Here is a 7,791-nt window from a genome sequence, read left to right on the forward strand (position 1 = left end):
CTGGTTATCCACACACAAAGAAGGAGCAGCAAAGTTGCAGCAAGATCAAGACCATGTTAACTGTGATTTTGATTGGGAAGGTGTTGTCCACCATGAGTACACCCCTCCAGACCAAACAATTAATAAGGAACACTACCTCAATGGTCTTGGTCAGTTGAGAGATGCAATACAATGAAAACGGATGCAGCTATGGGCATCTGGTGATTGTCAGCTTGATCATGACAACATGCCCGCTCAGGCATCATGTCTTATGCAGAGATTTTTTGGTGAAATGTCACATCGCCCAGGTGACTTAGCTCCCTACAGCCCAGATTTTGCTTCCTGTGACTTCTGGCTTTTCCCAAAACTAAAATCATGTTTGAAAGGGAAGCAATTTTATACCAACCATGAAAGTCAGGAAAATATTATGAGGCAGCTGATGGCGATTCCAACAAAGGATTTTGCAGTGTTTTGAACAGTGGACAAGATGCTAGGAGAACTGAGTGTGGTCCCAAGATGCCTAATTTGAAAGGACTGAGGTGTCATTGCCCTATGTGTTTCTTGTATCTTGTTTCTTCTTTAATAAATGTCTCTATTTTTCATTTTATATGGCTGGATATGTTGTGGACAGACTTTATATAGCAATAAAAATTGGTAGGATTTGAGGAGACACATCACTAAAGAAATATGTATGCCAAATAAAAACATAAAAAGATGCTCAACATCATAACCATTAAGGAAATGCAAATTATACCACAATGAGATACACGTCACACCCATTAGAATGGCTAAAACTGATAAAAGTTGACTGTAGCAGATGTTGGGAAGGGAATGAAGGAACCAGAAATCTCATACACCACTGATGGAAATGTAAAATGGTACAACAACTGCATTTGAAAACTGACAGTTTCTTAAAAAGTGAAATACAACTTATCTATGTAGATCCCAAGAAAGAAAAGAAAAGATGTATGTTTCTAGAAAGATTTGTACATAAATGTTCATAGCAGCTTCATGAATACAAATAAAAACTGGAAACATCTCAAGTGACCATCAACCAATGAATGAATAAGGAATCTGGTAGGTCTGTATAATGAAATTAAATGAGTGTCTTCTCCATTTTTTGCACCATGACACCATGGTGTACATGGCACCATGAGCAGAAAAGTCTCTCATGACACCCTCTACAAGGCAGGGGGAGGGCCTGCACAGGAGCCAGCACAAGCACGGGAAGCTTTTCAAGACAGTAGAACTGTGACCATCAGGACACACACTCTCGGGCACTGTCAGGCTTACATCTGCTCCCCCCTCCAAGCTCTCTGTCTGTGTTCAGGGGACCAGCGGCCCTGTGACGAGGCCAAGGCCAGAGGAACCCCCTACTTTCCACCATGGACACTGAAGTGCTGAAGAAACTCAACAGGAATAAGAAACTGGTCAAGAAGCTGGCCAAGAAGTATGTCTTTTTGGCTTCAGAATCTCTGATCAGGCAGATCCCACTAATCCTGGGCCCAGGCCTGAATAAAGCTGGCAAGTCCCCTTCTTTGTTGACTCATAGTGAGAACGTGGTGAGTTGGTGGAATGAAATCCACGATCAAGTTCCAGATGAAGAAAGTGCTGCATCTGGCAGTGGCCATTGGCCACATGAAGATGACCATTGATGAGCTTATGTACCACATCCACTGAGCTGTCGATTTCCTGATGTCCTTGCTAAAAAGAACTGGGCTTTTGTACATCAAGAGCATGGGCAAGCCCTGGCTCCTGAACTAAGGTACAGCTAAATGAGCCTTATGGCTACCATTTAAAAAAAGAAATTAAATGAATAGGAGTATCTGGAATAAATAGAATCATCTGTAATAAAAAGGAATAAAATGATGATATACACAACATGGGTGAACTTCAAAATAATTGTTGTGAGTAAAAGAAGAGAATAAAAGAGAGTAGATATTATGTAAGTTTGTTTATATGAAATCCTATAGTGTCATAATGGATCATGATAGAAAGCAAATAAGTGGTTGTCTGGGGAGGAAGGAATTGGAAAGGGCATGAGGAAGCTTTTTAAGGTGATGAGTATGTTCATCGCACTGATTGTGGTGATAGTTTCATGGATATTTACATGTGACAAAAGTTATTAAATTGTACAGTTAGATATACATGGCTTATTTTAGACCCATTTTGTCCTCAATAAAATTATAAAACAGATAGGTTCAGACAGAATTTCCTTTGATGTGCCTTAACAGATAAATGTAGTCATAACAAATTAACTAACATGTGCATTTTTAAGTCTAAAACTTTGCCAAGTTTCCAGCCCAGTTTTTTCCCTTGTTTTTCCCTTGTTTTTTTCCCAAGTTTTTTCCCTTGTTTTTCATGGATAGCTCAGTTACTGATGTTACTTATACATACAGAAAACACTTCTTCGTTAATCGTGGCACATATATAGCAGTGTTCCCATATCGTATATCCCTTGCATTAAAGTTTTTGATTAACCCCAGAATGACTTTGCTGACATCACCCAATATGGTGAGAAATTAATCTCTTAAGTATAGAGAAAAATGTTGGGTGTGTGTGCTTTTTTTAAACCTAGAAAATAAAAAGTACTTAAGGTTCTCTAAGATGTGATCCTAGAATAACTTCACTCTGATATTGTTTGCAAAAAGTTTTATTTTTTGAAGAAATAAAACTTCTCCCCTTTGATAATCAGACACTTTAAACATGACTTCTCCCATCCTTTTCCTGAACTGATGTTAGTAAACATCTTATAATCATTAGCTTCAAGTGAGTGTCACCTCAGGGCGGTCACGCAGGAGGCCACACATCCTGTGTCTTCTGCCGGTACTGCCCCTTCTCCAAACAGTTCGCAATTGTTCTTTGGTAGTGCCATCTCTGAGTCAAAACAAAAATCGGTCTCTTCATACATTACATATCCCTAAAAATGTTATTACAAAGTTAAATAACCCACTCCATCTACTACATCATTGCAGAGGCTTTTCAAAAATCCTCTAAAATTAATTTTCCCAAACAAACAAAAATTTGCAACAATATTTTGAAAGAAATTCTACTCTTATCTGGCTAGTAAGTTGCTCTGCACCAGTACTGTGCTGCAAATACATGTCTTTATTTTTGAAAATAAAGAAATTGGGCATTTAATTTTTATGTGTAAAAACTGGCATTACTATATTAGTTCTTCATGAAGGAATGAGGGCTTAAAATACATCTACAAAAATATAATGTTAATAAAAATAGAAAGCGCCACATAGGTCATTTTAGTTAACTGCTACTGTTCATCTATAAGCAAATTAACTTTTTTTGGTCCAAATGAGTGAAATCTTAAAAAATGTTGTCTAGAGAATATCACTTAAGAGGACAGTGTTCTTTTTAGACACATTCTAGAATTCAAACTCACCTTGCAGCAAAATTAAAGAATAATGTTTTAATTAAACTCGTTTCTCAAAAAACCCATCAGATCTTCATTTCTTTGGGAAATATTGTCACCGGTTAGCTGTTCAGTTTCCCAGTTTAAACTTTATTTATTGCTGTTAAGAATACAGTGGAATCTTGGTTCTCAAACTTAATTTGTTCCGGAAAATTGTTCAAGAAGGGATCTGTTCGAAAACCAAATCTTTGTGTGTTGCCTGAGAGACATGTGACTGATCATATAGCTATCAGCATGAAAGAGCATGTCTCTACCTGACAAGGTAGAGAATTGAGACCTGAGGTTTTCTTAGACAACCAAGGCATTTTTCCCATGAACAACTGGGTCAAGAACCGAGGTTTGACTGTATCAGCAATATTAAGAATGTTAGAGAGATTACATCCTCTGCTTTTTGAACTTATCAAAATGACATGGGCAGTCGTGTCAGACTAAATACATATCTTTAAAGGCATGCAACTATGACACTCTCACCTAATTTTAAGGAAACCACTCCAAGTATCAATGATGTCATCAAAAGGTACATCTTGCCCCTTCTTAAGAAAAGATGAACGAATTAAAGCTGACACTATAAAGAATACATAATCCATTGGCATTTCCGTATATGAGTTCAATATGTCCATGGAACCATTTGGATAATTAATCTGTGTGCTCACTGAGACTATGAGGATTAGCAGCAGCATCCAAGCCAAAGGGTGTCTCAGCTGAGGCTTTCCAGCAGCAAGTTCTTTAAAGTAATGCCCAGGCCTTTCACAGAGCCAGCTAAAAGCACTCCACTTATGGAGCAGATGGTTATGCAACAAGAATGTTTTCATGGTAAGGCCCTAACAAAAAGATTAATATCAGGGCTACAAAGACCACATGGATTGCAAAAAATCACAAAATGTGCATCGCCTCATTGGTAAGACATTTTATTTAACATCTCTACATCCTCTTCGTTTGGAGCATGAATGGCTGTAGCTGTAGATCTTCACAAGGACAAGGAGAGCCCCACACGGAGGCTGAGCATGACCAGCGCAAAGGCACATGCAGCCTCGCCAGCACCCACTGAGAGCGACACCGTCCACCACAACCATTCCTCGGGGTTTGCGGGGCCACTTTGACCTGCTCTCACGGATCCTATTCTTGTAAGCTTACTTTTGTTGCTTTTATTTCAAAATGTAACTTTCCCCAATAAAAACACTGGAGCTGCTAGAGAATCCCAGACTAACATAAAAGTCACAGAACTCATGCTTCTGGCTATAGCATTTGCTTCTCAAAAAGCTCCTGTGAGTCACAGAGTTCACAGAGGAAGAGAAACAATGGACATTGGAGAGACTATGATTCAGCCTTCTAATCTCAGACTTTCACATCCCGGTACAGACTTCAGGGGCTACCTCAGCACTCTCAAGTCCTGTCTTCCCCTACCTCTGGGAGGGGGCGGGGGGAGTGGGCGTGGCCTGGGCTGCAGCTGGGCTCCTGCAGAAAACAGTGAGAAGCTTTACCGAAAACATTTCATGCATTTTCCCCTCAGGCAGACTTCTTGTTTCTTCCTCCCTCATCAGCTTCTTTGGGCACATGCAGCAGGTTCACTTTTACACAAACAATAAATTGGTGGCAAATGCAAGTGGAAATATGAAATCTAAACACCACAGGTGCAGTACAGGAGCTGCGAAAGGACACGCCATGAAAAGGGAGAATGAGAAAATAGCTCCTCGGGGAAGTCTTACTCTCAGATGAAATGAACTCTCAGAATATAAAGAGGCTGCAAGAAGGAAAGTTAAAATTCCAATATCTGTCTTGGGATGTGAAGAACAGCAAGTGCGCATGCCTCAACCCGAACATGGCCGGCTGACCCCAATGTCTGGCTGACCCTAACATAGCTGGCTGACCCAAGTTTTGCCCATCCCTTGGACTAAACTTGAACCTTATGTGAAACTTAAGTCATTTGAAGATCATTTGAAAATATTTTCCTCTCTTGTCTTCTCATTTGGATGGAGAGGGCTCTGAAGAGAGCCATGTGGAACCATGGGAGAAAGAGCTCATATTTTCTTTTATATGTGTTTTTATGACCATTTCCCTGCATGTATTAGCCAAGGAAGGAATGATGAGCATTGAGAGGCTCCTTAATTTGTGCAGCATGGTGTGAACTAATGCAGTTTCCCATTGAGGCCAAGTGGTACAAGAATAAGCACCGGATTCAAATTTAGAGGCCATAGGTCTGGTTTCCTGCTCTGAGAAACCATTCAAAATGTGCTGCGGAATAAATGATGGAGTAGACAGATGAAGGAATGTCAGCTAGGCCTGATGAGGACTTTTCGCCAACCTGAGCCTAAACTACAGCAACCACAGAATCCAAAGATCAGGAGATTACCTCCTCCCAGGTGTGGGGCAAGAAGTGGAGACTTAAGATGCAGCCCCTGCTAGGTGTTCACAATCTGAGAACCACTGTGCAATAAGCATGGAACTCCACAGGCGAGTCACAGAGGAGACGTCTCGTGTTGGATTCCACAGGAAGGAGGAGTCAGGACTCTGGCTGGGCCTTGGAGGGTGACGAGGGTTTGCCTGGACAGAAGAGAGGGAAATAATGCATCTTAGATAACAGGACAAAACAAATCACAGAAGTGGTTTAAATCATGATGTGAGCATGTGTGAAACAGGGAGGTGACCAAGGGGACTGAGGGAGGTGCTGGAGAGTGGGAGACAGAACACTGAAGTGGACAAGGGAACAGGACGTGGCATAGCAGGAGCACAAGGAGGAACAAGGCACCATGTCCCCTGAGCTAAAGAGAGATGTCCTGGGTGACTGACCGGCAGGGTGGGCCTCTCCCCACCCACTTCCTGCCTGACCCTTCTTCCTTGCACAGCAGCTGAGGTTGGATGGAAATCTAGCAAACATTTTTGTTGCACTCCCAGGTGAACAGACCTTCAGATGTGTGGGTGCAAGCCCCCTCGCATGCTCCCTTGTCCAAAAATTAACCAACTCGACGAAGACGAGATCACACACCTTCAAAACAAACCAAGTGCCTCTTCCCTCTCACATGATTTGCCAGATGACAGATGATCCCAATCCCTGTAATTACTTAGATACTTTAATTGACTTTCAGTGGCAGTAATAAGTAACTGGAGTTCAGGCTTGTAGAATTTCCTTCCTAATTGTCGCCATCAAACTACTCATTACAGGGATAAATAACACACCACTTCATTTAAACCATTTCCTTCGTTCATGGAGTTCACGTAAACTCCAGCAGAAGGGCCCCAGCGTTGGCAGGCCCCTAGGAGAGCTGTTTGCGGGAGGAGCGCGGTGCTGAACCATTGAAAGAGCTTCTCCAGTTGGTTGGCTGCTTCGTTTGAATTAGCAAGCCACAAGTTTCCAACACTGACGCACTTCCTAGTGCTTCGGGTTCAAAAGGCTGTAGAAAGGATAATTGACCGCAGCTTGTCAGCATGAGAGATTTACTGTCATTAGCACAAACTCAGATGAATTACTTTAATATCATAGAATATAAAAAATGGCCAGATAGTTTCCTTTCCAAGTAAGTTAAGAGTACTTAGACAGTTTTTCACACTTCATGCTGCATCTGGGTGTAAAGGAGGGAGGAAATTATAAGGGGCCCGTGAGTGGGAGTAGAAGGGCCAGGTGGGGTTGACTTGGCAGAGGCGGGAGAAGGTGGATTTCAAACTGTCAAATCAAATCCAAGTGGACAGACCTCTTTGGGGTCGCTTGCTTTCAGGCTGGCATGAAAGCTATATACATGCTCATTTTCTGAAAAAAAGTTTTCAATATTAATTTCTCTTTTTCAGTATAGTATTAATTTAGAAAACTCTATTGCAGCTTGAGTTCTTTCTATTTTGACTCAACTGTAGAGAGGAAATAGTAGAAATGTTACGAGGCAGATTCTCAGCCTTTATTGCACCCTAGACACCTGTTTGGGAGACCTAACTTGTGGGGCAATAAAAATACGGCCCTTCAACATGTTCAGCTTTGTTTTGTTTTTGAACCATCCAATCTTCTGAGGGTTATGTAAAAGAGAGCCAATGCCCAGGCACAGAGAAAGCCTAGAACTGGAGCAATTTATTTTCATTTTGCTCCCTCATGGTTCCTTTTACAAAAAAATATTTGCCTCCTGAGTCTTAGAACCTAGGGCAAGCTGCCACTGGCAATTATTTCATTTTGATTTTCAGGAGGAGGGCTTCATTCCTGTCTGATCATTGAATCTAGACTTGCTTTGCAATATGTCCCCGGCCACCACTAAGATCCAAACGCCTGGGCCTGGTGCCTGATGTGATTGTAACTGAAATGGAAGTAATCTCACTGTTTCTGTGTTGCTCAGCACTGCAGGTTCATATCTGTGAATACCATTGCCAACGATGATTGCTCCCTTAGTCAATTAGTTGGATGGTGAACA

At 41.4% G+C, this 7,791-nt stretch overlaps 1 pseudogene; it reads left to right on the forward strand.

Annotated features, from left to right (window-relative positions):
• The first annotated feature begins 1,131 nt into the window (after window positions 1-1,131).
• On the forward strand, window positions 1,132-1,743 carry LOC119042726 (60S ribosomal protein L10a-like; annotated as a pseudogene).
• The last annotated feature ends 6,048 nt before the right edge of the window (window positions 1,744-7,791 follow it).

This window comes from Artibeus jamaicensis, unplaced genomic scaffold, assembly GCF_021234435.1.
Source record: "Artibeus jamaicensis isolate MK-2021 breed Jamaican fruit bat unplaced genomic scaffold, CSHL_Jam_final contig_923, whole genome shotgun sequence".
NCBI lineage: Eukaryota > Metazoa > Chordata > Mammalia > Chiroptera > Phyllostomidae > Artibeus > Artibeus jamaicensis.